Source organism: Ixodes scapularis, unplaced genomic scaffold (genome assembly GCF_016920785.2).
Source record: "Ixodes scapularis isolate PalLabHiFi unplaced genomic scaffold, ASM1692078v2 PGA_scaffold44__24_contigs__length_19508400, whole genome shotgun sequence".
In the NCBI taxonomy this organism is placed as follows: domain Eukaryota; kingdom Metazoa; phylum Arthropoda; class Arachnida; order Ixodida; family Ixodidae; genus Ixodes; species Ixodes scapularis.
This window is the reverse complement of record NW_024609873.1, coordinates 842,855-861,305: the sequence shown is the minus strand read 5'-3', so window position 1 is coordinate 861,305 and position 18,451 is coordinate 842,855. Positions and strand designations below refer to the sequence as shown.

General features: G+C 47.3%; 1 protein-coding gene across 1 annotated transcript in view; it reads left to right on the top strand.

Annotated features, from left to right (window-relative positions):
* Positions 1-385: 385 nt before the first annotated feature.
* Positions 386-18,451, top strand: part of LOC121046967 (polycomb complex protein BMI-1-like) — an 80,289-nt gene continuing 62,223 nt past the window's right edge. The window contains exon 1 of the mRNA XM_040501748.1: positions 386-520. The gene's annotated coding sequence lies outside the window, so the exon portion shown is untranslated. The remainder of the gene's footprint in view (positions 521-18,451) is intronic.

Below are 18,451 nucleotides of genomic sequence, written 5' to 3'. Positions count from 1 at the left end.
CCGACAATGCGGCGTCGCGCTCACGCGCACCCCTCCGACCGGAGACGGCGTAATTGCGCGTTCGGCGGCGGCGGCGCGGAGCTAATTAGCTCAGCCGCGTCCTCGTTCCGGTCGCGAATATATAAATAAATAACTAAGCGAGGTCTCCCGCAGGCGACCTCGATCTCTCTCTAGCGGAGCAGCGCGGCGTCGCCATTAGCATCCGCTCAGCGAGGACAGCCAGGCCTGCCGCGCTCCCATTGGCTAAAGGGCGCAACAAACGCAATCTGGGCAGGTGGCACGTGACCTTTCCCAACCAATCAGAGAGACGCACTGTGCCCCCCTCCGCCGCCCGCTCCGGAGGCTCTCCCTGCTGCTCCCTGCTGCTACCCAGAGCAGACGGCGGCAGTGCGGCGGCTTCCTCCCCGACAGCTCGGCTCCCGCACCGCGAAGGCGCCGCGTGGAGCGACTCGCCGTCATCTGGCTTCACATATGACCACCGTTTTGAACCGCTTCCGGAGCTCCGTCGCCTCTTCCAACGGTGAGTGCAGGTGCCCGGACTCGTGGCGCGGATGCTGCCACAAACGGCACGTCGCTGCGACGCGACGGCGCGGAGTTACGAGCGATTTCTGGAGGTCCAGTCGGCGAGCTTGTTTGTGGCGGCGGCGCGTCGTTCCAAAATGGCGGCGGGGACGGCGCGGCGCTTACTCGCTCGCGTCGGCGGCGGCTGCTCCTTTTTCGCGATGGCTCGCTTCGGCGCTCGGCGGTCGCTCGGACGGCGGTGCCTGAGGTCGAGTCGGGGTCGCGCGGCACGTACGGAGACATCTACGAGGTGGTCCCGGCTCTTGGAGGGCCGGGAAGACCGGGTCCGCGGAGGACCGTTCGCGAGCGGCGGCCATTGATCGTGCGTGGCGCGCCTCTTTTGGACGGTCGTCGCCGCGTTCGGTGCTCTGGACCCGTGTTCGGGGAGTCGACGGCGATGCCGCACCTCGGGTTCGGCGCTCAGGATGTGCGTCAACGTCGGCGCGTCGCGAGGTTGGCCGGTGTTCCTTCGGATGAGGCAATTTGCTGCCCGTCTTGCGGGAGAACTCCCGGCTAAACGTTACTCCATCGAGGCAGGCGCCACAGCTCGCATCGAAAACACCTTGGTTGGACGACGGCTGCGGCCTGCGGTTGCCGCTAAGGGCAGATCGGCGAGTAGACAACTGTCCCATGAAGGCCTTGAGACAACGGCGCGGTTTGAGCCGACCTAAACTACAGCGGGGAACTCGAACGCCTCCGTCCCCGGCACGTGCTTGACGCGTGGCGCGGGAAGCGGGCGCGCTAGGCCTAACTGCTGTTCCCGCTTTCCTGCTTGGGCCACCGGCTGGAGCCAGGGTGGTTGACTTCGGTGTTTCTTCCACGCGTGAACCCCGTCGTCAAGTCATCCGGGAGCTGTCGGGGCGGGGCCGCGCCTGCTGTCGGGCGGTCTTTACGCAGGAGGCGGAGGACCCCCTCGCAAATTGTACCAGTCCGTCTCTCCAGCCGTGCGGCGTGTGTGGGTATACGTGTCGAAGCGAGAGGACTACCCGGCGTTAAAATCTGACCTACCCCAGGCGATCCTGCTGCTAATGTCGAGAGATTTGTTAGGAGGCACGTCCGACGGCGTCAGCCCTGAGAGTGTCCTCGGCTTTGCAAGCTAGACCAGTGTTATGAGCAGTCCGACTAGCTTGCATCATATTTTTAAAAAATTATTGCTATTTTATCATTATATAATTAATAATAAATGGAAATGATCCTTGCGCAAACCATTTTGTATATATTCTTGTGAAGGACATGTGCTCAACACTTCACTTCCGCTAGTTTCAGTACGGGAGCAGACTTCACTTTTGGGTCGTGTTGATGCAGTTTGTTGTCGTCTGTCTTGTCGGTGTTGATTGGAGCGGTGGGGCTCGGGAGTTCGTGGCCGGTGTTATTCGTGATGACTGGCGTGGGGCGCTATTGCGTCTCTTTTTCATACTGCCACCACCCCAAACTTTGAAGATACACGGGCCCGTAGCTCTGCATTATGCTGAATCGCGAGTTCCTTCTCTGTTGATGTCGCTTTCCAGGTACCACTCGTGGATACTGCAAGCGTTTAAACAGTGTGCACCGTCTCGCCTACATCCCCGGTGACGTACTCGACCTGTTGAAACTCTTTGCTTCCGTCATTTTAGAGTACGCAAAGCAGTTATCTCGTTGGTCTGGTTTCGGTTACAAAAGCAAAGCAAAACGCTCGTAGTTCCCGCCCTCAGTACACGTTGGACATCTCCCACACTTTGACACCGGATAACTGAATGAACGAGGATCTACATTCACTTCAGAGGTCACTCTCGCCGCTTCCTCACCGTTGAGCAGCAGGATCAGCTGGCAACAAGCCACGGATTAAAGCATCCGTGTCTTGTGAGCATCAACAGCCCAACCGCACTCGTGCCGCGACGCGGGCGATGCGGGTTTCTGTCAACCGGGAGGCCAGCACAAATCGTGACCGTTCGAGCTCTTCGTCATGACACGGTGTTGCAGATAGCAGGGTAAAGTATACAACTACACGGACCAAAGAAGCAAACGCACTGCTATCGTAAATCTTGGCTTGTGATTGCGCCTTTGTAGTAATCTTATTCGTTTTGCTATAGAGACGCAAACGACGGGCATAACAAAATCGCTTGCATATTTCGCGTACCTCGCAAAAGCATTTACCCCGTCACCTTACGAAAAGCGCGAAACACGGAGTCCGCACCGTCCTAAGCTTCCCCTGTTTTTTTAGCTGCTTTAGAGGAGTTTGTACCTGCTTGTAGATATGCCTACTGAAACTGAAACAGGGCTGTGCCAGAGAAAACAGACAAAGTTGGGAAAGATTGCTCGCTCTCTCCAATTTCTCAACTCTCAAGTGATTGTACCATAATAAATGCACCAACGCCTTTTTCCAAAGTAAAGAAAAAGCACTATGCTAACCACGTAAAAAATGGTCTTAGTTCATGCATCTGTGGGCAGGTAGGAAATCTTGCCCCCAATTTATTCACACCGCATGATGAGCGCCAGACAATCACACGAGATTTAAAGGAAAATATCAGTGGTGACTTAAGTTTCCCTAAAATTCTGTTAACCGGTCGTTTGAAGGACCGAATCATCTACTCGAGCTGTGTGCGTCGCTGTGCAAACGTAGTCCAACACGAACCATAAAAACGGCAGATCTAGGACAGCATTCTGGAGTCAAGTGTTCAATTTAAACGACGTAATTTTGTTGAAAACGCCCGCAGCTTTTTACTCACGGTATGTGTCGGGATACTTCCACATTTTGAAACGGAACGAAGGAAGATATACTTTTAAAAACGCTCGCTGCGTCCTCCCGGACCAGCTGGACCGGATCAGCTGATGACGACGGGACTGAACCCGTATGCGGGTTCAGTCCCTCAACTCCACAACAACCAATTTGCGCTCCGTGTTAGTGTGGCTTTCTACCTCCAAGCACCGCACCACACACCACGAATACTTCAGCTCTTTGTCGCATCGCGGCGTTGCACCAAACAGAACGAGATCGCCGAAGTCAACGCAGCGCTGTCGTGAACCTTGGCTTGTGGTTGCGCACTCGTGGACCCTGTAACTCCCTTCGCTTTCAAAGCACACACGACGATTACGAATGATGCTTTCCGTCATCCGGGTACATCACGGGGGCACGTTTCCGGTCACGTCTTCGCTACATGTGCTCGCAAACCGAGCAGCTTCCACCCTTCTTGTCCATCCTAAAGAATACCGGCGGCAAGTTAAACGTGCGTTGTTGGCGTTGTTGCCAGATTTTCTCCGACCAAAGAAAAACAACGAAAGCAAACCGGTTCTAGCTTCCAGCTTACATCGGCGTTACGCCGTGGCCAAATTTTCTCTGTCAGCGCTAACTTAAAGATGACCTACAGATGCAGCACCACTGGCCACCACGGAGTGCCGTAAATTCTGAGGAGGACGCATGGGAAGCGGCGGCACCTTCGCTTGCAATTGCAGTGTCACGTGTTCAGGTCGAGGGCACGCTCTTTATATCCATTGTAACTGTTTAGAACGAGTAGTTAGACCCCTAACTTTATTTGTGGTGTGTAAGAAACAATTATCAAGACCCCTAATATAAATACAAAGAAGGGCGACATAAGGGAAGCCGCATTGCCATCGTCGACCACAAACAATGGCAGCATGCACGGTAAGCGCGGGGTTCGCCCCGTCTCGCGACATGGCGTAATCGCTCTTGGTACATATCTGTGTCAGGGACATGTTCCTTTCCGCGGAATTTGTCTCCACGGTCCTTTCTAGGTGTGTCCCCAAGCATTCCGGTGCTTCGATAGCCGGCAATGCTGCGGTCGTCGCCGGCGGTGGTCCGTGTTTTCGAGGTCGGCTACACGGTTATGATTGTATGGCCGAACGAAAACAAGTTTTTTTACAACCTCGCATGATTTTCGAACGAATTATCCGTTACTCAACTTGTAAATTTATGGTAATTTGTGTAAATAGCGTGTTTTTCACCTCAAATATTCACCCAGTACACGGGACTTGCTAACAGTGTAGCTTCTACCTCTCTGTCAGCGTCGGAATGAACGGCTTCTAGGCTACAAGGCAAAGGGCACATCACCAGTGAGGTCAACACATTTTAAAACCCCAGATGACGGCACAAAGTTCAGTCATGTCCCCAGCCTTCTTTCGTCAAGCGAGTACAAAACGTGAGCATCGATCATTCTGAACAATAAAACGACAGGAATGAATACTTAATCTCAAATGCCCCTTCAAGGCCCCGGAATGTTTCGCGCGTAATCTGGCCTTCTTAAAGGGGAGGGGGGGGGGGGGGGGGGGGGGGGGGGCGGGGCGGGGCGGGGCGGGGCGGGGCGGGGGGCGTGCAAGGATTTTCGGACTTCGGTCAAACATTTGTGGAAGTTGCCCTCTGAAACCGCTTTCGCCTGCGTGTCCTATTTGTTGTGTAAAAAGAAAAAAGGATAAATATTGTCATTTCTGGCACCGCTCAACTCACTCCCAGTCTTCTGGGCCACACCCGGTTCCCCTCCTAGTGACGTAATTTGGGGTGCCGTGTAGCTTCCTGTGTGCTCTCTCGGAGGACGCTTCCTTTCTGTTTCTGTGCTGACATTAGGGGGCGTTAGGCTGCAGCTTAGAGCCGACCGAGGTCGGGCAAGCTTCTCGCCGTAGTTCCTCGGCTGCCACTTGCGGCTGCAGATGGGGGAAAAAGCTGGACTTTGGCTTTGCGATTATGCAGCGGAATCGCGACATTTTTAATGAAGGAGGTGATTTCTCTATCCTCCGGGACACGGTAAACAACGTAAAAATGACGAGATTGAAATTCTTTTAATCATAAAATCGTTGAACCCCCCCTTCCCCCCCTTTTTTGAAGAACCCCTGGACAGAAAAAAAATATTTTTTTAGAAAGCGTTGTAGGGACACGCCTGTCAAAAAATTATGTTTACGCAAAAAAAAAAAAAAAAAAAAAAAGCAATATAGACCGCGCGAGACACGATTTAGTCGGCAGTCACCTCCTTTCCACTTGTTTTCTCTCTCGGCATTTCGGGCGCGTGGAGGAGAGGTGGGGCGGCTTCGCCTTCATGTTGAGGTGGAAAGAGCGAATGAGCATCTCGTTGAACGTTTGGAGAATAACCGGGAATGCGTCGACCCTTGGGAGAGATTCCTTGTGCCACAAGGGGAACTTAACTTACAGACGCGGAACATTACTTCGAAATGAGGAAGACGGAAACGCATCGCCCTTTAACTAAGGACCTTCGCTATTTAATGAACAGCGGAACCGCGGTGAATTTTGAGTATCCTCTAAAGAAGCTAGGTTGTCACGTTTTGAAGGGATGCTGAACCGAAATTTGGAGCTCCCAAAACAAGGCTGGAGCTAGCCGCTGCAAAACCCTAAAGCACCGCTCATACAGCCAGATCTCTAACGGAGGCCCGTATTTTTTGGGAAAACGAAGTGCCGTGAATAAACGCCGGCCGACGAGGCCCACGAGACATATGTGACGTCGCGATTCTCATTCCCTATCTCCTTCCCTTTGTCCCCTGAAGCAGGTGAACCGAAGCGAGGAGGAGAGAAGCGAGGCCGCGTCCCCTCATTCTCAACTGTTTGAAGAAAATCGTGACGTATAAGACTCCTCCCTTCATCCCGGCCTCCTTTAAAAAAAAATCTTAAAAAAACAAGTACGGCCATTTGTTTGAGATATCGATGTACGAGAGATGTTTTGGAGTTCGTAGCGTCCCTCCCGTTCAACGCTTCTGCGGCCTTATTTTGCGAAATCCAAATTTCGGTTCGGCGTCTCTTTAACACTTCTGTCGTGTGCGCGAGCAAAACCGTTGTTCGGTATGGTTCACTTTGGAACACACACGGGGCTTCTGCGGTGCCAACAGGAAGATACGAGTCTCGGTACACACACTGTAACTAAAATGAGCACGAATCATTGCCCGAAGGTTATTGAAAAGTAATATCAAAGTAATTGCTTTACTTTTGAAAAAAAGTAATTGTAGTGTTTTTACTTTTAGTCCGGGGAAATTTGTTATGTTATTTAATTATATTTTGAAGTTTTCCGAAAATGTAATTACTAATGTAATTTAAGTACTTCTTAAAAGTAAGTTTTGTTCTCCGTGGGTCGCGCGCGCTGTATCATACACACGTGCTTAGGTCCCCGGGCAACGTTACTAAAACACTCAGTTGGGAAACTCCCATGGAGACAGCCCTAAAAATTTGGCCCCAATCTGTCTCCGAGCACCGAGCTAATGACGAACACAACGCCACCATTTCTCCCGCAGCGGCCGCTCGAGGAACTGCACGTGACTTATATTTTTGGCTTTGACAGGGGTGAACCCCCGGCAGACGCGCCGCGTCGAACTACCGAAGTTAAAATGCACCTAGGTCGGGACGCGCTACCTGAAAGGCCTGCTGAGGTATGGTTTTATAAAAACAATATTAATTGTTCCGCAAAACCTTGCAAACTAAAGATAATAAAAACATCACGCGCCCATCATTTGGTACTAAACTCCAATAAATTTCATACAAAAAGAGTCTTTTCCGTTTGTTTTTACGCAAAAACAGGCTTTCAAAAAGCTCAAGGTGACCACAGTACAGACAAACGAAAAAGAGTGGCGCTGTTGTCCCATTTAGCTCGGTCTCGGTGGACGGCCCAGGTTTCGACGGCGAGTTTCCCAACTGAGTGTCTTAGTAACGTTGTCCCCGGGTTTGGTTCCTGGAATTCGTACGCTTCATGCTCCGAAGCATGCAGCGAAGTTCAGGATACGCGCTCGTTGAGTTGTCAGGAAGCGGTCGCGCGGGCGCCGGGTGATGAAAGAGTCAACTGCGCTCCCTTGCGTCAAAACGCGGCTTCTGTATACATATCGCCCTCTTTCCGGGACCCGGTACGCAGCATGCACTCGGGGTGGTAATTTTCCCTCGACTCCACTCTATAGTCTGGTTTCCTCCAAATGAACTGCATGCTGCAGTCCATTGCGTATGCCACACTACGACCCCGAACGAACCTTAGCCCATGGATGAAAATGTACCTCGGGTCATTCGGACAGGGCGAACGGAACCAGCTACAAATAAACCGAAATAGTAATAACAAAAACGCAAAAAGAATACGGCGTGGTTATTTTGTGGTGGTTCAAACGATCAAAATGAGAATGGGTTGAACATGGCCAGAAATTTGTGACAAGCGCTTCTAGTTCTTATCTGGCCCCACGTGGCGTATCCGCCTTTGACTTTCATACCGCGTGCAGATTCCCGCCAAGGCAGGAAATGTGTCGAGTGAAAAAAAAAAAATCCTTATTAACTTTAAAGATTAAAAATGACGAGATAATGAGTGCCTGTCGGTTGCAATATACTGATAACTTTATATATAATTCTCCCTTACCATTTCGCGCCGATGCTGCGATCAGAGGAAAAACATCAGAACTTCTAAGCAGATCACACTCCAGCACGAACACTGTCGGAAAATAGTTTTTTTATTTTTTTTACCCTTTTTCCGTTAAAAAAAAATAATAAAAAGAAAGTTTTTTGTTTGGCAGCAATGGCGGCGCGCCACTTCAAGGTGCTTTTGCGCAAGGAGTGCGTCGAGACAACTAGTGTCACATGAAACCTTCTCGCATGTGCTCGGAATACATTCAAGCCGCGTTCTGAGAGTTGAGCATCGTTCTGCACTTGGGACACGTTGAGTGACAATTGCGGAGTCCAGCCATCTCTGCCTCTGTACCACTAACGTCCCTATGATAACGGGAGGTACACACTAAACATTGTAACACCCATAATCGTGTAAAAAGAGTGTAAGAAGGGTGTAGGTTAGGAAAAACACCCTTTTTACAAGCTTTTTACACGATTTCTGAATATCGGTGGGTGTTAAAAGGGGTGTGCTGACGTTTTACGCCCTTTACACGCCCTCTTTACGCCCCACTCACAGCGATGGTGTCTGAAATCGTGTAAAAAGGGTGTATGGGCGAATTATACGCCCTTCATCCACACGGTGTGAAAGGGGCGTAATGGTGATGCTGTTAAATGCACCCATGATTTCACAGCCGTTCATATTGAATTGAATTGAATTGGTTTTTATTTACACACTAGGTCAAGGGTAACAGGACAAAAGGCAGATTATCTCTGCCTGACGTGGTCCTATCGCCCGTTTACAATGCAAGCAATATTTATTGCTTTATTACAATACAAAGCAATATTTATTGCTTTGGTGAAACTGTCGTTGACGTACGGCGGTACAAACGTACAAACATCGAGTATAATTAATCACCACACGGAGTCGCGTATGATTAGGAAGTGCTAGAGAATAGTTTTTGCAACCTCTATTGAACTCTTCGTTCGACACGAGCCTAAAATTACGTTTTGCGCGTGCATCAGTTTTATCGGTTCAACCTTGATTATAAAAAAAAAAATCATCTCCGCTCGCAAAAAAAAAAAAAAGAAGACGTGTAAATATACAATCTAGGCAGCACACATTATTGCGCTGTTATGGTATTTAATCGGAAAGATTGTGTCGATATTATTTTGGTCTAACCAATATCTGAAAAATGGGATGGGTCGCGCCGACGCTGTCCTGACATACCGTACTTGGCGCCGTTTTTGGTTGACTGTCAAGAGTGTCCTGCGTGAATCGGCTATGCCGGCGAGGTATTTCTATTTCTTGACTGCCTAAAATCGGACGTTAAAAAAAAAACAATACAAAGCAAGATTAACCGAAATAGAATCTGCTTACTTTTAACCTGAGAAAGACCTTTTAAGCTGAAGACTTGAACAAACTGTGGCGCCCTCATTTCGGATATTACAAACTCACCTGACTGGGTTTCGCACTACTTATAGCACCTTCACTGATACTTTATTTTGGAGGGTAGCTCAGAAGAAATAATGTCGCAAGACAATCGAAAGTGCCGGATTAATTACATCCCCAGGGACGCGACTCTTATCTCTGCGTAATGACACCAAAATATCTAGCTTTCCGACGCTTTTTTTTCCGGTTTTTCTTTGGTACACGTGAAACCGCGTCGTCGGCGGCGTTCAAAATGGTTTTTTGTATTTATCTTGTGATCTCGCGGTCCGCACCAGATCATGCGCGTCTACAGGAGTGGCAGTTTGAGACGCTCAAGGTTGTACTACGCAAAGCAAGCCCTGACGAGTCCGATTTCGCGACCTTCCCTGGGCAGGGCCGGTGGCAATACAAAGCAGCAGAGGGAGATTAGCGGCTTTGTCCAACCCCCTTTGACCTCGTCTTCTGATAAGCCTCGAAACCTTCTTTTGTGTCTTCGTGTTGCTGTGAGCGAGTGCGAAGGCCGCTTCTAGCAAATCAGAGGGGTGACGCAAAACACGTGACCGCTCTCCGTAGGACAAGGACGCTTGGACGAAAATTTGTCACGTGATGGGCTACTGGGGCCGTAGTCTTTGCAGTATGCCAAGTTATGTCGAGTTGTTGGGGCCACGTAGGTCCGGTTTACAAAAGGGGGGCGCCCGTCAGTGTATTCCTGTTTTTCGTGCGTTTGAGTCGCGGCCGTGATTTGCCGTCGTGAACGGCCGGAATACATCCATGCCAACTTTTCGGAAATGGTCGTTTATTTCGTCGGAGTCCATGGAATTATTGTGCTGTATTTGTTGGACGCGTTTCGACAAAGAGCTGCTCATCGGCGGCCGCGAGACTTCCGTTGAATGTGATCGACCGCCTTCAACCTCGGCATTGTGTTTGCGTTGTTTTGTGCTGCCCGAATCGGATTACGCGTCTATCACGACAGAGGTGTGCTCATCGTCGACCGCGGAATTTTCGCTGACTGAGAGCGACTGCCTTCATCCTCGACATTGTGCTTGTGGATAGTTCTGTGCTGCCCAAATCGGATTATGCATCTATCACGGATTACATGAGATCGCTGTTTTATTTGTAAGTACTCTGCAAGCATGCTTCTGATAGTAGTCCAAGGGAGCTATGTTCGACAAATATTTCATTTCTCTTAAGGGCACAGGGTAAGTCCTATACTCCCCATGCATTTGAGGCTATGTTGAGGAACATTTTTCTCGGTGACTATTAGGAGTATTCCTGTCATGTAAATATCATTTTGTTCGAAATATTGTGTTTTATCCACTGAACTAGAATTATTTTAACCAATCTAAAATAAGTTTTTTTATATATTTTTTTATTCTAGTACTGAAATTTTAGTTGTTTTTATCTATTAAAAACTTTATAACTCAAAAACTGCTAGATGCACATTTTTAATTTTAGTTCAGTATTTTTCAACACCCATGTATGTGGTAGGAATAAAAAATCAACCCTCTATAATGTCAGGTTAAGGAAAAAATGGTACCTATGTACTAAAAAACACTGTTTTGAGATAATTGAGTTTAAAGTAAAAAAACTCATGAGTTACGAATTTCTATTGGCACCAACAGCCTCAGAGTCATTTTTTCAATAGCCGCCAGCTTGAAAGGCATTGCTAAAGTCATGTCGTCGCCTTTAGGCTTATCGCCTTGCTTGCCGGGCCTCTTTCGTGACCTGCCATGTCGCTTGGTCCGTAAAGTATATTAGAGTGACGTCAACTTCCCTCAGCCACTTGATGGCTTTCCAAAGAGGGTTCCATCCACAAAACTTCAAAACATTGGCTTGTGCAATGCTGCCACCATTGAATAAAGGAACAGCATTCGATGGCGCCATATTGTGGTTACAAAAACACAAACGCTTTAATGTACACACGGTACACACCTGGGAAAAACGTGCACAGCTTCTCGTGATTGTCTTGGATGAAATAAAGCTATGCAATAGTTGCAAAATCATTTTTTGAGGTTATCTGTTATTGGACAAGCTTTTAGGTCTTGTGTTGATTTTGTTTTGTTAGAGAATTCATCGTTTAGCAGGGAGTGTATCCCAAAAGGAGGCGTGGTCACCTGCTACTTGCTTTCGGAAGAAGTGATTTTCAGCCCTAAATATAGCTTTCTAAAAACACTTGGACAATGGAAAATGTGCAGAAAGAACTAAACTTTTCAAATTGCGAAAAAAACTAAAATCAAATTTTTTTTAAATTTTACCTTACCCTGTGCCCTTAAAAAGAAACGGAAGTGACGGAAGCGACGATATCGCGTTTGATTGGTTGGAAGGTCAAATGGCAAAAATAGGTAACTTTCGTCATTTGAACCTCTAACCAATCAAACGCGATATCGTCACTTCCGCCACTTCCGTTTATTTTTAGGAGTAACGAGACGTATGTCGAACATAGGCTCCCTGCTTCCGTTTCAATAGACCATTTTACGGTTTACAAACATGAACTGCCGCTTACGTCTATAGCAACTCCCGGTCGTACCGTCTTTGCAAGCCTGTCAGTTTTGTCCACGTCACCAGTGCAAGAAAGCATAAACGTTACAAGTACAGTTGGGGATTCAATTAGGGCCTTCGGTTGTACAATTTGAAGGGGTTATGAAACAATATTCGGTTGATATATTTATGACCTTACACGCACGGACCGCCACTGGTTTAGAAGCGAGTCGGTCGTGGTGGAATTGCGAGAATAAAAGAGAACTATTTCTTTCAGTCTTGCCTTCGCCAAGTTTGATGACGTGCGCGTGAACGTAGCTTTGCCCTTTGGCACGCTTGTAATTGCACGCACTTGCCCGCATAAGCTGAGACATGGCTGCGGCCAGATGACCTGCTTGCAATCGTCTAAAGAGAATTTCGTAGAACCTGTTAGAACCTTGATTAAAAAATAAAAAGTGAACCAGACATTTGCAGTCATTTTCTCGTGCACTCTTTTGGGTTATTACGCGCAACTTTATGGGTGTTGGTAATCGCGCCTTTTTTTATTTCCCTTTCTGGCGGTGATACACACAATTTAGAGGGCGTACTGCGCAGACATAACGCCCTAATAAAAAGGCGTACAGTGGAATCACACCCTAATTCAAAGGTGTTCGGAGTAACGCCGTCCTTTAAGGGTGTTAACGAAAAACACCCTATTTTAGGGGCGTTACGAATAACGCCCTTTCTTTAGGGCGTTTTGCTGCACCCAAATGGGTGTTAGTTATAGGACAAGCCATTTACACCCACAAGGGTGTTACGATGTTTAGTGTGTAGCGACAACTCCTGCTCCCCTCGCTCCTGTCGTCTGCTAGCGCTGTCCGCCATGTTCTTCCCAACTCGCCCACCATGGCTGTGTTGGAAATCTTCCTAGTCACTCCGGCGGGTCGTGTCACGTGACAATCCAGATAGAACAACGCTGGACGCGGGTAGCTTTTAGAACACCACGATACGAAACCGTTTCTCGAGGGTGAGGTCAAGCCAAACCCGCCCTATGTCCTTTCAAAACCCGGAAACGGAACGCGAGCGCGAGGCAATGAAGGAGCGCGTCGGCACATCAGTCGCTTTCGCTACTTAGCAAAGCGTTAATCGAGCGACCGTACCACTGTGACCTTCGTCCAAAGAGGAGCGCTAATTAAATCGAAAATAATTGGGCGCTTTTAGGCACTATATATATAGTCGACATTTCGTGCAGTCGCGTTTGTTGTTATAACAATTGCATCCGTTCATTTTTTTTTTTTTTTTTTGCATGCAAACGTAGGGTGATATAATCATCTTCGGACAGAGGAAGTTGTCTCATTAAAAAAGCTCGGGCTACTCTCGGGGTTCTCCCAATCACGCGGCCGATCGGTTGAAAGCAAGAAGTGAATCGTCTAAACGAAGTTCCAAGTTTGAGTTTACACGTGAGTCTCGACACACCGCTATCCGTGTCTGCAGGTATTACAGAGTCTCATGGAGCGGGTGTTGAGATCCAATAATATACGATAGAGCCTTTGCCTTATATTCGCCAAATTGTGTGCCTGCACTTTTCTCTCGCAGAACTGTAGTTAAAACGTCCTAACTTTATTCTATTGCAGAAAAAAAAAGAAACGTGACATAGCGCGCTTCTCTCGAGTGGTTTATAGACGTTTTGCTAAATTATCCAAGGACCAAAAAGCTCATGCATGGCACTAGATTAGTTACACGTACGTCGGCGTCAAGAACTTTTCTAAAGAAAATGTAAAGCAAATGGCAACTTCTTTTGTGCTCGAATGTGGCTTGGAATGTGCATACGGGTGCCGCACGCGGTACACCTGTCTGTACCCACATTCCGAGCGTTCCCCGTAGCGCCAAAATAATATCTAAAAAAAAATATATATATATATATTGCGTGATTCTTTGACGTTTTCTTTTTTGCCAGCGCAATTGCATGCTCGAGATAAAAGAAGAACGGATTTACGCCAGAGATTTTACGGAACAAGCTAGCCGAGATTTCGAGAAAACCATTGCGAAAACGGTTTTCTGGAAATGACTATTGTTTTTTTTTTTTTTTTAATAGTTCAGTACAGCCCAGGTTATACTATGTGCGAATCGAGCTTGTAATCAGCTTCAGATAGCAGGAACGCCTCTGTTTGCTCGCAGGTAAACGCGAGCAAGGCGAGCGTATAACTGAATGGGGAGGTGGCCAAATTACTAATTTATTGTAATTAAATTACATTACTCATTACTTTTCTAAAAACGACTGAAATGTAATTAAATTACATTTTAAATTACCACGTCACGAAAGTAATGCATTACAATTACAAACTTCCGTATAAAAGTAATGAAATTACTTTAAAATTTCTGTTTCGTACGTTTTAAAGCAGGAGCTAAAAACGGAAAGGAAGAAAGCACTCTGCTCTGCATTCGCAAAGTAACAACCGTCAACCCCACACCAAGCCAGTGGGCAAAACCAAAGAGAGATAAGGCGGAACAACATGTCCTCGCAAACCGAACCGACTGGCCTTCGAAGTTGGGTCTGTCTGTGTTGTGGGTTCACGTTTTTCCCAAATACCTACAGCGCATGCTGTCGATCTCCGGATGCGTCTAGGTTCGGATTGCTTTGCAATTCATTATTTATATGGGCTGCGTTTTCTTTGTGAAATTCGTGGCAAGATAATCTTCGAGGGGGGACAAAAGCTACGTTTGGTGAAGCAACACAAACCTATCAGGACTTAGGTGGCACGACCCTCTAGTTCGACCTAGAGTGCCTTCAAGTAACGCGCACATAAAGGCACCCAGTCCGACCGTTGCACGAGCCAGCGGCCACAAACGAAAACCGCATTTGTCGTTTCTGTTTCGTTATTTCTTGAAGAAGCTTTATTTTTATTTTTTTTGCAAATGCAACAACTGCTTTCTTTTTTTGTTCATTTCCGGGCGAATAAAAAAAGAAAGACATGCGTGAAATATCGAAAAAGCAATAACGATTATCATTACAATTACCGCCGGTGGGGTAATTCATTACGTCAGTAGTTCTCAAATGGGGGTCCGCGGAGGCATTCTAGGGGCCCGCCAAGTCCTGCCTCATCAGTCTAGCCCGCCAATAAAAGTTGTATTTTTTCAAGTTAAGAAGAGATGTTTCAGTTTTCGGGCGAGTTTTCTCGTGTGTATGTCAATAAGAGAGGCCTACTTGTACTTGTTCACACTAGCCCTTAGTTATATGAATTTATTAAATCAATATTATATTTAATCTATACCTTTCCTCACCACGAACGGGGTCCTCCATCATCTCCGCCGATCCACAAGGGGTCTGCGAAACATCGTCGGTTGAGAACCACTGCATTACATTATTAAATTTACCTCCATCAAAAAGTAATAAGATACATTACAAATTACTATAAAAAGTAGTGCAATCACTCTAGTTCAGTTACAATAATTTCATTACTGCCACCTCTGTCTGATTGCCTGCCGCGCACCTTGCGTCCCGCTGGAGGCGTCACGTTTGGATGGCGGGGAAAACTGGGGAAAAACTAGGGAGAACGAAGTTTCGGTTTCGGAAGCGAACACAATATGATTTTTTTTTTATTTTAATTAGTTAGCTAAGGGTGAAGGTTGAGCTAGTTGGTGTGACATTTTTAAAAAAAAGGTTAAAACAGGGAGGCCAAGCGCTGCGTGACTAAGCATCGAAATTGTTTTGTTACTTGCGCCGTAGGGGCTGTGCATTCTATCCCCTTTGTCCTGTGGGCGGTGTTATGTAGGCCAGGCTGTCCGCTGCCTCAATGAAAGTTTAAGGGAACACGCCTGTAATGAGACCTCTGCGGTATCTGGCCGTCTGGGCATTCATTGCCGCGATTGTGGCTCTCATCCAGATTTCCAGCGATGTAAAATCCTCAAACGCCATTACGACCAGCCAACCCGTGGAAAAATCGAGGCTCTGGAGATACATAGATTAGGCGCCGAGTGTGTCAGCGGCTTGTCTATTGCCCTATCTAACAGAGAAATAGACACCCGTATTCACCAGGTGCGAGTAGCGCTTGTTTAACCACCGACTAGCGACGTCGTCGACTAAAAAGATCACATGGCCAGTAATAGTCACCGCTAAGTGAGCGCTTCGTATTCACCGGTCGTGTTTAGGGCCTAGTCGCCCCGCGCGACTAAGAAGTCGACTAACAAATCTTAGTCATGGGGTAGGGCTAGTTTAGCCGGTGCTTAGCGGGTGACTAACGGCTCAGTGCCATGACCGACTCGTAACACCGCTGACCGCCAGCGCTAACGAAGCACTAACTGTCTCGGAACGCTGGGGAACACATGTAGAAAGAATTGGAGGGGCAAATATTCTGTAAATAGCCATGTTCAACGGCCAGAGATACCGCTAAAGCGACCTCAGAAGGGCGCTGGACGGTGAGAAAAAAAAAAAAAAAAACGCATTTCCGGGCGTTTCTATATTTGTTTGTGTCGCTGGCAATGCGGCTTTCGTATTTCTTCCTTGAGTTTCTTTTAATTTTTCTTTCTAAACCCCTGTCTCGGGCAATTAGTCTCTCATTGTAACTTTTTTCTTCCTGATAAACGTTTAAATATTCGTTTTTAACGAAAAATACCCGTTTACGCAGCGGCGTTTAAGTGTGCGTGCGCGTGACATATTTCTGTCACTTTCGATGCTTAGTTCTAGTCACCCGCTCGCTTCGCGCTCGTGAATACTGCAGAACTAGTCGATCCTTAGTCGCTGATTTTTTCTCTTAGTTCGCGACTACTTAGTCACGATACTAACTTTAAAACAGCGCTAGTTAGTCATGACTGGTGAATACGGCTGAGGTTGTCTTACTCGTCGCTCGTGTTTTATCTTTTTTATGGTATTGACCTAACAAGTATTTATAGTGGGGTCGCGACGACTAAAAATTCCGTTGAGAGTCAACGCTGTATATTTTATTTTATTTTTTATTTATTGTCCGTGCCAGCCGTTAGGCCGTGGCAGGAGTGGTACACAATTGAATACAAAACGCAACGAGGGTATTAATTTCAGGCCTAGAAAATATCGAGTTCTTTGGTGAACGTCACGACATCTTTCGAATTAACAACACAGGACGGTACCTTGTTCCATTAATCAATACATCGAACGAAAAATGAGTACATAAAACGATCTGTCGAGCACCGATACGGTTCGATATAGCGATTATGTTTTGTTCTTTGCAACATAGGCTTGGGTTTTGTTGTATAGTGAGAAATGTCCATCTATAACATCCCTTCAGGATCAGAAATAAAAGTTTCATCCTGTTTTTCACAACCTGGTTTGAACGCTGTTCAAGGTTCAGTCCTGTTGCTTTTGCTTTGTTTGTTTCGGACTCAACACCAACGGCGAGCACCACCTGCTAATTTTCAATGCTTCTACCGACGCCCCGTGCGATCGTCGTGGTTAAAGGAGTTCTTTGTTGGGTGATATGTATCCTTGTATCTAATTGTATCGTCTGCTACGGCCGGACTGGAAGCGCGAGCTCTCTTCCTCTTCTTACGGCCTTTGCAATCGCCCGGGAGTCAATGGCATTTTTTTCTCCGTATGTGGTTCACTTGCTTGCCGCCAGGGGCGCAACCACCTCACCCCACTTCACCCCACTCGGAGAGTCCCTTCGAGCTGCTTTGCGCTGGTGTTCGAGCTTCGCTGGTTGTTGTTTTGGCAACGGTTCTTTGGAATACTTCTGACGAACCATGTAAAGACGTTCACGGACAGGAACGAAAAATCAGCTGAATATGTGCACAAGCCCTCGAGGAAGCACTTTAGGCTGTGATATGTCACGGGTGGTGGCTAATAAGCAAGAAATAAACAGGAATAAATAAACGTTTAATGTGGCGAACTTGTGCCAAAAATAAAGAAGGAGACAGAAGAAAGCAGAGCGTCGCGGGCGTCGAAGTCGGCGTGTCAGCAGAATCGAGCGCTACACACTAAACATCGTAACACCCTTGTGGGTGTAAATGGCTTGTCCTATAACTAACACCCATTTGGGTGTAGCAAAACGCCCTAAACAAAGGGCGTTATTCCTAACGCCCCTAAAATAGGGTGTGTTTCCCTAACACCCTTAAAGGACGGCGTTATTCCGAACACCTTTCAATTAGGGTGTGATTCCACTGTACACGTTTTTATTAGGGCGTTATGTCTGCGCAGTACGTCCTCTAAATTGTGTGTGTCACCGCCAGAAAGGGAAATAAAAAAAGGCGTGATTACCAACACCGATAAAGTAGGCGTAAAAACCCAAAAGAGTGCACAAAAAATGACTGCAAATGCCTGGTTCACTTTTTTATTTTTTAATCAAGGTTCTAACAGGTTCTACGAAATTCTCTATAGACGATTGCGAGCAGGTCATCCGGCCGCAGTCATGTCTTGCTTATGCGGGCAAGTGCGTGCAATTACAAGCGTGCCAAAGGGCAAAGCTTCGTTCACGTGCACGTCATCAAACTTGGCGAAGGCAAGATTTAAAGAAATAGTTCTCTTTTATCCTCGCAATTCTACCACGACCAAGACGCTTCTAAACCAGTGGCGGTCCGTGCGTGTAAGGTCATGAATATTTCAACCGGATATTGCTTCATAACCCCTTCAAATTGTACAACCGAAGGCCCTATTTGAATCTCCAACTATACTTTTCTTGTGACGTTTATGCCTTCTTGCACTGGTGACGTGGGCAAAACTGGCAGGCTTGCAAAGACGGTACGACCGG